At 40.4% G+C, this 15,914-nt stretch overlaps 1 protein-coding gene across 6 annotated transcripts in view; it reads right to left on the minus strand.

The window, feature by feature from the left end:
• The window catches only part of CSNK1G3 (casein kinase 1 gamma 3), an 88,241-nt gene extending 87,014 nt beyond the window's left edge, over positions 1-1,227 (minus strand). For 3 of the 6 annotated variants that reach the window (XM_075021821.1, XM_075021824.1, XM_075021823.1), the window contains exon 1: positions 924-1,226. The gene's annotated coding sequence lies outside the window, so the exon portion shown is untranslated. Of the gene's footprint in view, positions 1-923 lie in introns of all 6 variants that reach the window. The other 3 variants (XM_075021827.1, XM_075021826.1, XM_075021829.1) reach the window with 2 other exon arrangements.
• Positions 1,228-15,914: the final 14,687 nt, after the last annotated feature.

A 15,914-nucleotide genomic window follows, 5' to 3' on the forward strand; every position in this document is an offset into this window, starting at 1 on the left:
AAAATGCATTAAGGAAAGAAAAAATTTCCATTATATTTCAACTCCTTTTACACACAGGACATCACTTTAACACCCATTAAGGGTTCACCAGCAAAGTCAACAAGAGAAGCCTGAAAATAAGCGCTGGAAAAAGTTCCAGAGCAAATCCCCCGAAACACCAGTCTTAGGGATTTTAAAGAACCAAACTTAAAACCACTCTAATCAGAGTGTGTTTGTAAATAACTTTAAAATAACTAAATAAACTAACTAACTTTAAAAAGCACCGGCAGCTCAGTCCGCCTCTAATCCGCTAACCAAGCCAGCACAAGCGCACTCCAGCACCCTGCTTCTACAGAACAGGAAAGCGAACTTACTCGCTTGTTCCTACAACGGCAGCTCACACTCGGTCTGTAACCGCCGCCAGCAGCACCGCAACCGGCGACCGGCCAGGCGACCGAGCGAGCCGCGAGCCACGCTTCTTCAGGAGAGGGGGCAGCCGGAGCCCTCCCCGCGACCGCCCTCGCCACCCAGCAGAGAAGCCGCAGGAGAGCGAGGGCCCTTCCGCCGCCGGCCGCGGGTCGCGCCGCCTCGCCTCGCCTCGCCTCCCCTCGCCCCGCGCCGCCGGCGCCGCCGCGGCCCGCGCTCCCGCCCGCCTCCCAGCCGGCGGAGAGGGGCGCAGCGCCGACCCGCAACGGCCCCACGACAGACGCTCCCTCCGACCCCCCCGGCCCGCCCCAGACGAGCCGCCCCGCCCCGCCCCGCTCCGACCGCCACCTGCGCCCGCCGCCGCGCGCGCCCGCACGTAGCGGGGAGGCTCTGCCTGCCCGGGGCTACCGGAGGAAGGGGGGGGGGGGAGGCAGCCGGTTAAAGGCCTCGGCCGAAGGGGGTGCTGCGGCCGCCGCGACCCACGCCCCTCCGAAAGGCGGCCGGGGACAGCTACCTACCGGCTTGGCGGGGCGGCAGGAGCCGCTGCGGGGAGCGGGGCGGAGAGGGGCCGGCTGCGGCGTGCGACGGGGGAAGAGTCCGGCTCGGCGTCCGGCCGGCAGAGTCTGCGGCGAGCCCTTCACCTCTGGGCACTCGACACTGCCCTAGACCCGGCCCGTGCCGCGGGAGCTCCGAGGCGGGTCCAGTCCGAGGGGGAGAGACGGCGGCGGCACGGCGGGCCCGCCCCTTCCCGCAGCAGCAGCCGCGGCGGGCCGGATGCGGCGGGGGCGCGCGCGTGGGCGACGCCTCCCGGAGAGGGGAAAGGGGGAGCGCTGGGCCAAGGCCAGGGCGATCGGCGCCGCTGGCTCTTCGCGCGAGAGATTGACAGGGCCCGCCGGCCACTCGGGCGACGAGAAGCGAGCGCCGGGCCTCGGGAGGGGGCAGGGCTCGCTGGTGGGCAGAGGAGGTAGCCAATGAGGGAGGCGCTGGGCGTGGCAGCGCCAGGGGGCGGGGCCGGGCGGTGGGTCCCGTTGCCGACCGCTCCCTCCCCGGCGGTGGCGGGGTGGGTAACGGTCATCCCGCGCCGGGCGGGCGGCAGCGCCGGAAGGGCTCCGGCCGGGGAGGACGGCGCTTGGGGGCGCGCTGGGCACCGGCGGGCGTCTGGCCGACTTGCCGGTGCCCGGCCGCGCCAGCCGCGCCGCTTCCCCTGAAAACTTGGAGATGCGGTCCGGAGGAGGCGGCGGTGAGCCCCTCCGCCTCAGCTGCTCGCCTCCCTCGCCTTCAGCCTCGGTGAGCTGATGCGCTTTACCGCTCTCCGTGGCAGGGGCAAAGGGAAGGGCTGGCTTCGAGAGGCTGCCCCGTGCCCGGGCGCGGCTGGGTCAGCTGCAGACCGCAGCCGCGGCCCGCCGGGAAATAGAGCTCTCTTCAATACCCTGCTGGGCGCCGGTCCCCGAAATGCCGCCAACATCCTCCGACGTCAGGCTGCTCGCATGCGGTCGTTCCTCACAAATGCTGTCGCCCGCCGTGCCGGCCCCGCATCTGGAGGGGGTAGCGCCGCGCGTCGGGCGCTGCAGTCACAGGGGGGTGAGGAGGGTAGCGGCTGCTGCCTGCGCTCGGGCCTCTGCGCTCCCCGCCTGTCTGCGTAGGAAGCCGGGAAATCGGAACCCCACTCGGCCTTGGCGGCTGCCGGAGCTGCCCTGTAAATGTTAAACAGTGGGCTTACAAATACGATGTAGTCGACTCTGTGACAGCGCTTGCGCAAAAGAAGAGATGTTTAGGCCCTTTTCGCGTTGTCCCATCAGGGGCGAGCAGCCTGTAGGCCACAGAGGGTCTAAGATTTTAAGTAAAAGGAATTTTTTTTTCATTTGAGAACTTAAAAATGGCTTTTGAAGTTTATTAACAGCTTGATTTACAGTCATTATAAACATGGAGGAGAGAGGATGCAAAGGGTAAGCGTTGGAGCTTCTGACAGATCTTGAGTATTGCTTACCCAAATAATTTTTTAGGGAAAGTTTGCATCTTTCCAGAACCACCTAGAAATACTTGCAGAACAAAGAATTAAAGAACATACAGCTGCAAGAGACTTTAAGAAGTCATTTGCTCAGTCGACTTTTCCCGAACTGTACATTTCCTAGTCTCAGTAGACATTTAATTACTTTTGCCAAAAAACCTCCACAGGCAATCTGTGCTGTTGCTCCCAAGAGAACCCAGAAAGAGATCCCAAGAAAGATTTTGCTGACGTTTAACAGTGGTCTAGTAAGTTAAGCCCATTGATAATTGTCCTGTATTCATGCTAAGGATTTGGTGGTGTGCTGGTATATAAGGCACACCTCAGTAACATCATTTTCATTCATTTGCAGAAATGTATAACTCCTCGCTTACCACATGGAGCGCAGATTCACTTACATCTTTCTTCTAGCAATTCACCTGGTCTTCTCTAGCATCATACAGTATGCAGTCTTGGGACAATGCAGAGGGGTTTGTGCTGTTTTGCATTAAAAGTTTCCCCTCTGCGAAAGACTGTTTCACTGAAGAGGAGTGAGCATGTACTTAATTCCAGTTAGCATTCAAGGATCCTGTCAGACACTTAAAGCATTCCACTCTTACAAAGCAACTAAGCGTAGACAAAAACAAGTCTTGCATTACTGTGATTGGGTATTTGTAGAACCGTCCTCAAATTTTCTAGCAACTTTAATCAGAAATGGACGCATTTGCACTAAGACTAATATTGCCTTTCCCAACCTTTTCTAAACAGACTGTCGTAACCTAACAACAAGTGGAGACTTCCTTTTTATGTAAAAGCTGTAGGATATTCTTCCAGGTAAGTTATGATTTCTGACTTAAAAAAAAAAAGCAATTAATTTGCCTTCAGTTCAACTCAACAGATTACTTAATAACCTGTAATTCTAGGATTTAGGTGAAGAACATAAGGCAAAAGGGAAAGATGTCTTCCGCATCTCAGAATTTTTTAAAAAAAGTGCATCTGTTTGGGGTGGTTAGAATTACAGTCAGGCAGCAGTGGTGAAGAAAGTGGATAATTGCTACATGTAAAATGTGTTCCTACTCTTAATCATCAAGAACAACACAGACATACCATGCCCTATGTTGGTTACACAAAATAGAAAAGGAATGCTGTGGCTTCGACTTTATAATGTGATGCACCTTGCAATGTACATGCATGAATGCTGTTCCAAGTGAAGGAAAAAGTACTTCCAGTGTTTAATCCCAGACTCAGCATTATTGCCCTCATGGAATCCTGTGAAAATTCCTGCACACACAGCAAAATAACAGAGCTTGCTAGATACTATGCCTCTTAACTTTCCAAAGCTTTTCATTTTTAAGAAGTACTTTATCATAAAGTTGACAAGATATTTCATTCCCTGTAAAATTTCATTTTAATATTCATCATTTTGCACTGAGATTTCAACAGCTGTTTCCAGAAGACTACACAATTTCATTTATGCAGTGTTTCTGATGAACTTATTCCTCCATGCCATGATAAAATATTTCATTACTAGATACTAGTAAATTAAGCACTTGAACTTAAAAACCCCACAGGCATAACTTATGGCTTGAAAAATTTATTACAAGTAAAACAGTATTACAGTTCAGATGTCCCTTAACAACAACTGTTCCAATTTGTTAAGATCTTTGTTCTTTTCACACATGTGAAAGAAATAATCATATGATTCCTCCTTCCATCCAATGTTTTAAACTCATATTAAGTTCTAAATATTGGTCTTTTTTCCACTGTCATATGACTTGAGCCAGTCAAGCTCATTTAGAATGATTGCTCTCACTGTGGTATCTCGATCACAGTCCTTTCAAATTTCTGCCATTAAGGATCCTGTAACTTAATCCACGTACCTAAGAAGATCTCAACACCTAAAAATAGAGCTAAACAGGCAGTAATATAAGCTGCTGCAGTAAATTAATTCTTTCTTATGGATCATCAAAATTCTGTTTGACTAACCTTTAGCTTTTTTGTTCTAGACTAAGAGTTCCCAGTGTGCAACACAAAAATTACTGCAACATAGCAAACTACAGAGTCATGAGCCAGCACGTAGCCAACTTTTAGCCCTATGTGGAGAGGTAGTGGAGGGAATCTGTTCCTGGCTGCTGTAAATGTGTGCCTGCAAACAGAGAAAACAAACAACACTGGGTAGTTTTCATTTGTTCTAAAGTTCATGCAGTTCAGCAGCATGCACTGTTTGTGAAGGAGAAAGCCTTACCTGGCTGGACTTGGCAGTATGCATTGCAGGTTGGGGTTGAAGGTACACTTCTGGGTTCCAAAATTTCAGGACCACAGGGAGCCTGTTATAGTCCTCTTCTGAATGTGGAGACCACAGCAAGGAACGTAGGCATGTTAACACCATGTGAGAGAAAGGTGGGGATTGCTTTCTGCTGTGCATGACTGGGGCCCAGCAAAGAAGCAGGAGCTTGTGCGATTGCTGGTGTAGTGCTGTCATTGCTAATGATGGTAGCAAAAAGCATGCCCAGTTTGAGAATGCCTGTAATACATCATCCTCATACATCATACAACATTAAGCAGTTAACAGAATGTCATTACTTTAACGAAAAAAAGCAAAAACAGGCTTCAGCTGTTTATGACATCTGACCCACATACAAATGTTATGCTACTTTCTCTCCATAATCCTGAAGGTGTTGGTTGAGCTGACTTATCAGCAGTTTGCTGTTCTCAATTTTTCTTCAGAAGAACTCCCTATAACGTGGGGGGAGTACTTTTACATGAGGGAGAGATGTGAAAAAGTCCTGTACTCGGGCTGATCCCTTCCATATTAATCGACAACAATGAGCTTTTAAAAGCTGGTGGAAGTGAGAGTTGCACAAAAAAAGCAGAAAGAGATGTAGATCTTCACTGGTGCCATGCCTCAACTGCATCAAAATCTATTTCAGTACAACTGGGGAATTAGCCCATTAAGTGGTATAATGAAAACATTTTGAGTCATGTCAAGTGAAAGGAGTGAAAAGGCCCCATGCATGAGAACCACATGATGAGGTCCAGAAACACAGGCACTTTGGCAAAACACTAGAATTCTCAATTTTAAGATAGCAATAAGTGATCTGATTGTTGATCTAAGGTTGGTTCATCTACAGAGAGGATTTTGTTTATTTTAAGCATTTAATCACAGACCTGCTTCAACCAATGGTAATCACTTTCTCATTTATCCAAGAGGCTGAACAGAAGTTGCATATTTTTTCATTTAGGTGAAAGTGATAGTCAAAGCTTGAACTTTAGGGAAAAGAAAAATGGATAGAAAGATTTCTGAAAAATTTTTAAGAAGTATTTGAAAAGGTTTTCTGCCCCATAAGCACTTTCAAATCTAAGCTTCCCAGTAAGTGTTGAAAATAAAACTAGATCCTTGTGGTAGAATATTTAGAAATAAATGTATTGGGTTTATTATAAAGTTACTTCTTTATTTTCATTCTATGATTCCAAGAGTAATTAATTTAATTTAAAGCTGGTACAGACTTTTAAAAATGGAGCTTTCTTTTATTAATATAAAGAGGGGTTTTTTAAAGTAACTTTTTTTTTCAGTAGTATAAACTTCCTTATATTTTGTTTTCAAGCATTTTCTGTTTTCAGTATGTTTTAGAAAAGTCTCCATAACTCTGCAAGTTGAATTAAAAAAAAAAAAAGAAATATTTCTATGATGTAAACATTTTCAGTATTTTTCAGGCACTGCATCTTTGTGTTTATTTTCCTCTCTTAATGTAACAGTCAAGCAGTACAAATAAACTATTTATGTGTTTCAAGCTATTCCGCAATATTTCCACTTGCTTTCATAACAGCAATTAGTCAAGTTCCAGGGTTTTTAAAACGCTGCATTTGCTAATATATCACAAACTATGCTATAAATTGTACTTGTTTTTTATGCCAGCTGCTAAATAATTCATGATCTGGCTTCACCAGTATTTGTAGTTTTTCCTAATCCTTTCCCCTGAAGAGGAGCAATGAATTGTCCTTTGCCTGAACCTAGATTTTTACCCTTCTTACCCCCAATACCCCGCCCGCAAATCCTGTTCTCTAGTTTATGAATTGTTTGAATTCTACCTTAGAAAATCAGTAGTGAATTAGTCACAAAGCACTAATTCTTAGCATGCAAAGAGTACTAACAAGGCGACTCTTCTGCAATGCAAAATTTACATTTTCCAACCATTGTTCTAACTGCTGTTCCTCAGTAACTGATTTAACCCCTGTGCTCCCTAATCATTTCCAGAATATGTTATGTGAACAACAAAGCAAAAAAAGGAAGACTTATTAGAAGCAGCTGGTAAAAATGCAGAATAAACTTTTCTTTTCTGTAGATGCTTCTGCCTCCCTCTCATCATCTCTTAGAGCTGTTGCTGTTTCCTACATGTCAGATGATGGCCTTCAGTGTTTTCCAAAGGAAGTCTCACCACTGTCTGTATTCTCTCTGCTTCCCATGAAACTCTCTTGGTCTGAGAGATGAGACAAAATGTTTCATAATAGCACCAAGTTAATTTGTGTTCTATTGTATTGAGTGTGCTATTGTATTGAGTGTGGGCAAAGGTCACCAAATATAGCAGGAGATAATTTAAATGGAAAGTATGTGGGGAAGCAGAACTGTACTCAGATGAGGGGACCCATTAATTAGCTTGCTGAATCATTGCAGCTCTTTCCCAAAGCCAATTAATTTTCTTTCAATGTCATATAACGTTATCAAGAATATCCTGCTACTTGTTAGGAGATCACATGTTCTGTAATCTCTGTAAGACAGATTTCTTGCACACATCAAGGGCTCCCTCCATTTCAACATAAAAGCCTCCTGTGTGTCACTTTTCCTTAGGCATCTTTTGGAGTCTGTACCTGCCATTAATTCTGTGTGTACCTTAATTTTGACTATCCAAAATCACAAGGGTTCCTTTTGTCTTTTACCCTTACATACCAAAAGGTATGCCATTGTGTTCCTTATTTGCATTGTAGGAGTCATTTTCCAGCCCTGTTCTACTGAGTGTGAGTACATTTCCATTTTGCCCTTTCTATAAAACTAGTTGTTTGATTAATGGAAAATAATGAAGGTGCTTGAGTCTGTCACTCTACTAAACAAGCAGAACAGATTCCACAGGTTTTCTGTTTTCCCCTTTTTGGCTTTTTAGTTGTCCACCCAATCGATAGCATTCTGCCCATTGACACTAAAAATTTTTCCTGAAATTGAGGAATTGATCGGATACAGAGCTACATGGCAGATTTATGGCTGTGCTACCTAGACCAAGTGGTTTTTGTATAGTAGAAGTTAGAGAAGTCACTGAAGATTTGTATCCCATTATACTGGCTCTTATGAAAATGGATCGGAATACGTATTTCTCATTAATAAGTGAAGGAGAAGCAAATCGTATCCATCATCACTATCTTGCCTTCCTGTTGGAAATAGCTAGTTTTACAGCAGTAAAATTAATATTCAGATTTGTATTGCTTTTGTTTGGTTTTCCAGATACAAATATTGCACTGGATTGATCATTATATTTTATGTTTTCTCTGAAAGTTGAGATCAATGAACTATATTTCACAGATAGGAAATCAAAGCAGAACCTGCTCTAAAAAAAACCCAACTTTGCTGCTAACTCACATTCAAAAGGAGTTTCTCTTGGCTTTATTTCTGTTTCTATTACACTATTGATTTCTTAAGAGTTTATTCCACTAGTTATGAATTAGAAAGCTTTGAACTTTTGTTTTATTTGAGCATTAACCCTAAAGAAGCCCTATGTATCTTTTTAAAATATGAGTATTAAATTTCTGGAAATTGGATTCACATGGATTTGGAGGGCAAACGAAGATTTCCTGCTTCATCCAGAAATAGAAACCATTTATACTGTCAGGTGGAACATAAGGCATGAGATACTAATTGCTGGGCTTCCTTAACATCATTGCCTTTTCATTAATTCAATAAAAGTCTGTTTTTAAGGGCTTTTTATGTGCTCTGTGGTACTGCTATTATATAATTTTCTGCTGAAACTCACTAATGATGGGCTGAAAACATGGCTATTTCCACAGAACTTGTCTTTATTCATGAAAAGTAATAGTCTAGTCAGTAAAATGCTAAGTTCAGGGGTGATGATTTCTATGACAAGATCAAGGATATTTCTATGAACTGCTTTTCTGTGAAAATCCTTGCATTTGTAATCTGCAAATTCTGGCAGCTGCTGTATTAAAAAATTGGATTGTGTGGGAATGGTAAAGAAATAAAATGTGAGCTTTTTTTTTACAAATAGGTTGCTATACATAAATTATTAGACATTCTATTAAAAAAAGTGGGGGGAGGGGAGGGGGAGTGTCCCAGGCATTTAGGTATTACTTTAATCAATTAAATTGAAGAGAGAATTTTTTGTCAATCCAAAATTGCATAAGCAAACTTCTAGTTCTATGGATCACATTTCATGCTTAGTTATATTCTGTCTCTAAAGGTTGCAGACATAAAATATATCCTGATTTATATTGCTATATGAGCAAATGAGGCATTGGAATATAACTGGCTGGAAGCAGCTAGTGGATCCCTGAAATGACTAGCTCATATAGTTCTTAATTTTCCCTCCTTTGCTTTCTGAAGACAAAGATGTATCACTGCCCAGAGGTATCATCACATGCTTCACATTTTCATCTGAAAAAAAAATTCACTTTTACAAAACTTCCCCATTCTGCTAGGAAAATTACTTTGATAAGATACTTTGCAACTGCTTTGTATTCATAGCAATCCCATCTGAAGAAACACTAACAAAAAGATAACGCCAGGCTGACTTAAAGACATACTGAGGGATTTCCACTGGGACCAGCAAGACTGGAAGCCTGCAGCATCTTTGGAAACAGGCCCTTGGCCTTTACATGAGAACAAACACAACGAGTGTTCCACAGCTACCTCGTTATTTGTTCAAAGGACATGAACCATCAATGCCCAAGGATTAGTGAGAACATAGCAATGACATATGAGACTGCCCCCACATACTTTCCTAGTCGCTGATTACTTTCAGGTCAGGGAATTCCTTTGCTTTTTCTGTTTAGTAACCCTCAACAGATTTCCTTTACAATACTAGCCCAGGCTCCGCTTGAACTAATGTCAAGTTTTTGCATTGACAACAGCCTATAGTGAGGAGATTCACAGAAAACTTGGCTGCTGTCTGAAGAATTTTGCTTGTTTTGGTCTTGGCTCCTCCTGGCCTCGGCTCTTTTGTTAGAAGTCCTGCTGAATTTATGCCGCCAGTGATTTTGCAACCTCTGCCATAACCCTTAATAAACTGCGCTTTTTTTTCCCAGACTGAAAAATCCTAGTTTGGAAAGTTGTTCCTTGTAAAGAAGCTGTTCCATGCTTTGGTCATCCTTGTTACTCTTCTCTGAATCTTTTCTAGTTCCAATACATCTTTTCTGAGGTAAGGGGATCAGAACAATCCCCCTAGTTTATTTCATGCTGCTTTTCAAATAATTCCTAATATCTGATTTTCTTTTTTGGCCTCTATAGAGCTTAAGCTGAAGTTTTGCACAGATGTTTTATAAACTAAGGTCCTGCTCCTGCATTGTTATGATCAGCCCACCATTTTGTATGTGAAGCTAGGATTGTTTTTGCCCGTGTCCATCACTTTACATTCGTCTGTCTTGGAAGTTCATCTGCCATTTCAACTGCTGTGTGATTCGGTCATATAAGGTGCAGTATTGACTGGGAAGTTTTATCATTAGATCATCTGAAAAATCACATTGGTACACATTTCTAGGATACATTTAAAACATAGATCAAGCTTGGGTTTGTAGTTATCTTCTGTTTTTAAAAAGTGAAGTGGCATTATAAGATGAAAAAGTGAATGACAAGACATTTATCTTAAGAAAATTGGAAATTCCTTCATATTAAGTTTGGTAGAGGAGGCCAACATAGCACTGAAGATCTATCTCTGTGCATCCGACTCAAAAAAATTTACACTTTTCAAAGAATAAGCAATTTACTCTTTTCAAAAGTCTGCATCGCAGTTATTTTTTTCCATTCAAATTGACCATAAGTCCCTATCTTTGTTTTTCTATGTAGCAAAAGAAACCCCACAGTGTAGTTTTAGTTAGAATCCACACTGGGTAAAGGCATTTAATCCCAGTTCTACTACATACCTTAAGTTGCAAACAAGAGTATGAATGTCCACTTCATGGATGGTAGAACACAGAAGCTATCTAGCAGGACATGGCTCTCTAAGGTTTTTGAAGTTGTTGAACTTGAGGAATAATGAAAATAAGTATTAGGACAAAGAAAATATGGGAAATATTTTCTGCTGGTAGCAAAGAGAGAGGTGAGGAAAAAAATGCTTTAAGGGATATGGGCCAACATAATTTTGTTGTGAGAAAAGCATGGCTCATCTTTTCTTAGTGTAGTTAATAAAAGCTCTGGCAGTATGAAATGTATGCATTCAACTTCTTTCCCCAGAACCAGAAATGACAGAAGGGGAGAAAAAAAAAAAAGTAAGTCTAAGGATCTGAGTTACCAAAGCATCACTGAAGTTCCCAAAATCTAAACAAGGAACTGTATGAATAACCACACAAGCTAGACCGAATACTATACGCTCCTGAATTAAACATAATAAACTATCATTATGCCTGAACAATCCCTCCAGACTCCAGAAGAAAGGTAGTGAAGAAAAAGGCTTGCATTCTATCAGGACATATCTATAGCTGAAAATAGATGTCAAAGGAAAAAGAGTGGAATGACTTTAAAGGAGCACCCCGAGCCTTGAAAAGGTGTCAGAGATACCATCCTTCTATTCTGATATTTTCTAATCTTTCCAGTATGCATTTGTGTGTTTTTCTTATGGGGTGTGACATCCTCCAAGTTTTATGATCTGATCCACTTTACAGCTGTTTATTCCTAATATAAATCCTGCAGAAATAATTTCACAATTTTCCTTCCAGTTGTAGTTTTAGTAGCATTTATAATTATCTGTCAATAAAGCTGTATTTTTCAGCAATACCAATTTAAATGTGCTGAGTTGTCTTTCCACTGTAATTTCTCTACTGCTATTTCTATTAGAGTAATTTCATGGACTAGAGCCTTGTATAGATATAACTTGGAATCTATATAAAATTTGTTACACGTTCCTATCAAGCCATAGGCTGTAGCACTGCTTGTGGTATATGCTACATTGTATATTGATAAATGTATATTTTACATTTATCCTGATAGCTTTACTTCTGCTATTATTATTCAAATTATATGAACTTCCATATACTCTACACAAATTCTATTTCCATAGAGTGAATTCTCAATTATGTCACTAGTTATGTGCCTCTTATTTTTAATCTGGCAAAGCTAACATAAGTGGAACCATAAGAATTTGTGCAAATTATTAAGTCTTTTCTTATTCTTCCTATTCAGTTAATATGCTATCCATTCTCAGACAGCCCACCATAAAAAAATTTATAGCAACTCTTAGTAGACTACTTTCTCAGTCATTTAGACCATTGTGACACATGCCCCCCCCCAAAAAAACCCCAACCACCACCAAAAAAACACCCAACAGCTAAGCAATTACAGCAAGGGTACATATTTTTTGTGTCCACACACAATATTGCCAAAATTAGATAGTGCTGCTTACTCAGTGTATTTTTAGCATTCAGTCAAAGGATAAAAGAAGTGAACATTCTTTTATTCTCCATTTGAACAGTACTACTATTCAAAGGAATCATTTCCCTCCCTCAGCTTTGTAGCCCTTTTAGAAAAATATATCAGCATTTTATCCAACTTTTTTTGTGACCTATACTCATGTAATTTCTTGAAATCATAAACTAATTAAATCTGGAAAGCATTGATTTTAAATTATCAATACATGTATTGTAGACTTCTGACAATTAGACAGTTAAATTAAAAAAATAATGCTCTAAGAGGCCCTTAGAGATCATAATTTCCAACTCCCTGCTTCAAGACTGTAAGTACATTAATTCAAGCAGATGCTTGTCTAATCTTTTCCTAAAAGATTTCCAACGGCCAGGTTATTGGCAATGTAGGCCAAAAGTCACTCTTGCCTTTAGTACTATGTTAATCTATAAATTCTATACTACTGAAAAATTAGGGACCATGAAGAAAAAGCTTTATTTTCATTATAGGGATGATACTTAACATTATTATGTTGCTTCCCAGCTCTATCAGAAAAGGATAGACCTCTAAGTGAAGTTTAAAAAAAGTATATAATCAATAGTTGCAGCTGAACTTCTATGGTAAAAACCAGGAGGATGGAACTGTGTAAGTTAATATGGAAGTAGCTTGATCTGAAAGAAATTAGTTAATGTCCTAATCTAAAACCCTTTTAAAGTCAGTGGAAAAACTGTTGGAAGTTGACATGCTAACAAACATTGGAGCGTATGGAGATATAATTAATTTATTAGAGTTATTTTATATTTAGATGTAAGCACCCAAAAGTTATGGTTGTAAAGGCCTAATTACAAATACACATACAGTCAAAAATGTTCCAAAACAGTGAGTAGTAGAAGCACACAGGTAAATGTAAACTCAGCAATCCAGGAACAAAAGGAAAAGACAGGACAAAGTGCTGCCAATCAACTTCTTTTTACCTCTGCACAGTATTACATTAAAAAAATAAAAGGTGTGTGTAGGGGTAACCTCCAGGGAAATTAAAAAAAAAATAAAAATTATGTTCACTCACTTCTCTAATAAATTAGTCCACCTTTCACTTGAAAATTAATTATTTTTATTCATGTAAAATTCTTTTTCTCCAGGAATATATGCGATTATTTTGTTTTGTCATGGAATGAAAATGTGTAATAGTCATCAGGTATAATTTCTTCTCTCAGTATATCAGTTTTTGAGATCTGGAGGACATATATTTCTCTACCATATAGAATGCCTGCAAGCCAATTGTAAAGTTATATGCATTCTCACTACTGAGAAGAAGTCATGCAAAAAATTTAAGACCTGAACACTCCCAAGCATATGAATAGCTTTTCTTCCACATGAATTATCCTTTTGACTTCACTAGGACTGCTTACATTTTTCAGGCTTGGCAGGATGAGGATTATTGTGTTTATCATGTAAAAAAATCACTTAAGAAGATAAAACCAAGGCAGAAATTTCTTAGTGTTAAGAAATCAAAAAAATTTGTCAAATTATTGCCAGAATACAATACAGTGAAAACCCACTGCAAATAAACCAGATTTAAATATGCAGGTATCCAGTAAAATGAAACATTTTTAAAGTACTGCTTTTTCAGTTTTAGTGTAATCTCATAAGTCAACATTCTCCAACGTATCTTTTGTTGTCAAAGCATGCTTCTCACTAACATACACTTGAGCCTTTGATTCTGAGATATTCATCTGATCTTGCATAATGCCTTGGGTGGAGTCCACCACTCATCAGTGCCAATGGGAATTGTGCCCTTGACTTCAATCCCAGAAATTTCTATTTGGAGTCCTGGTTACAGGCAAGTAAAAGGCAAATTATTCTATTCAAGACATACACCCTTAATGTGAGGGTGATGCATGTTTTAAAACAGGTACAGCAAAAATACGTGGTGCTGATACTTTGTAATGCTGCATGCTTTTCTTGATAATACACAGGACCAGTAAGACAATTTTCATCACATTCTTTGGATGAATAAAACAGGAAAAAAACAAATCAATTGCAAAATTCCTGCTTTTCAAAAAATATTTCTAGTACCATTTCAGTATTTTCAGTGAATTGCTATAAATCTCAGACTGCAGGTTAAAAAAAAAAAGAGAACCCCTGGAAAGAGATCTATTTCTATGCTTTAACACTCTCCTCATTTCAGCAATGCAGGCGAAATTTTCAATCACTTTAGAACATGCTTTTAGATGTTATTTTAATTTACATTGCTGTTCCGGTTTCAGCTGAGATAGAGTTAATTTTCTTTCTAGTAGCTGGTATAGTGCTATGTTTTGTATTTAGTATGAGAATAATGTTGCTAACACACTGATGTTTTCAGTTGTTGCTAAGTAGTGTTCAGATGAAGTCAAGGATTTTTCAGCTTCTCATGCCCAGCCAGCAAGAAGGCTGGAGGGGCACAAAAAGTTGGGAAGGGACAGTGCCAGGGCAGCTGACCCAAACTGGCCAAAGGGATATTCCATACTGCGTGATGTCATGCCCAGTATATAAACTGGGGAGAGTTGGCTGTGCAGGGGCAGGGAATCACTGCTGGGGAACTAACTAGGCATCAGTGAGCCAGCGGTGAGCAATTGCACTGTGCATCACTTGTTTTGTATATTCCAATTCTTTTACCATTATTATTATTATTGTCATTTTATTACTGTTATTATTATCATTATTATTTTCTGCCTTTCTGTCCTATTAAACTCTCTTTATCTCAACCCACAAATTTTACTTTTTTTTTACCCTTCTGATTCTCTCCCTTATCCCACTGTGAGGGAGGTGAATGACTGGCTGCGTGGTGCTTAGCTGCTGGCTGGGGTTAAACCACCACAACTGCTGTATCATTCACTTAACATTTTAACATTAAAATCTTATCCAAGAAAAGGACAAGTATCAGAACATCCTAGAAATACTTTCTGAATTAGCAGCTAATGGAAGCTTCTAGAATTTGAAATAAATATATTACGTTCTTAAATAAATACTTTTTTTCAGACACTAAGGTCTTACTGATTTTCTGCAGAGAGATTTTGGGGGCTTGGAAATATTAACATACAGCAGAAGGTATTAACTTGTGAATTCAGACACTGTATTTATTCACCCTGGAGGTGGAATGATATGGAAGTCATCTTCTTACAACTATATATATTAATAAAAATCTATGTCTTGGGAGCAGTGTCCTTTGAAATCTAGTTATTCTGGTTGCATTCCAGTATAATCCCAATTGATTAATTCTAATTTTTTCACGGTTATTTAGAGGATGCAAAAGAAAAAAATACAGTCACTGCTAAATTTCACTTATCTGGAACTGTAAGTGAATATTATTGATTTTTACACATCACTTTTAAAACCTAATAGCATTTAGATTGAAGGCAGTGGCAAAACTAAAATCCCCTATGTCAGTAGTGTACTAAAGACATAGAAAAAAAAAGTAAAATGTTCCAAAATAAATCATACCTTGTTTAGTCTTTGGACACTGCTCAATTTAAGCAAAGGATTTAAGACTTCAAAATGTTTCTCTGATACTGCTATGAAAGCAAGACTAGAAGGGAAGAATCCAAGCTAGATCACTTTAAAAGCATCAGAATGCACTAGCAAGACAAATTTCTTAGGTTTTCAAGTATAAATTCTTTGGAGTGAGAAAAATATGGAACATGCAGGATATATGTAGTGTAATATTCTATAATAACATAAAATTAAACACCATCATTTGCATTAAGTAGTGCCCAACACTCTTCCTAGGCTTACAGTTAAGTGAGGATTCTTGTCAGAAGAGTGCTATGCCTGACAGACAGTTGATAATTGATTTACCTTGGTAGTGAAGAAGAGGGTAAGAGGCATTTTTTTCCTTTAATATACATCAACATCTTGTATAAAGGAGCCTTGATC

The sequence above is a fragment of the Buteo buteo genome, chromosome Z (assembly GCF_964188355.1).
Source record: "Buteo buteo chromosome Z, bButBut1.hap1.1, whole genome shotgun sequence".
Taxonomy (NCBI): Eukaryota; Metazoa; Chordata; class Aves; order Accipitriformes; family Accipitridae; genus Buteo; species Buteo buteo.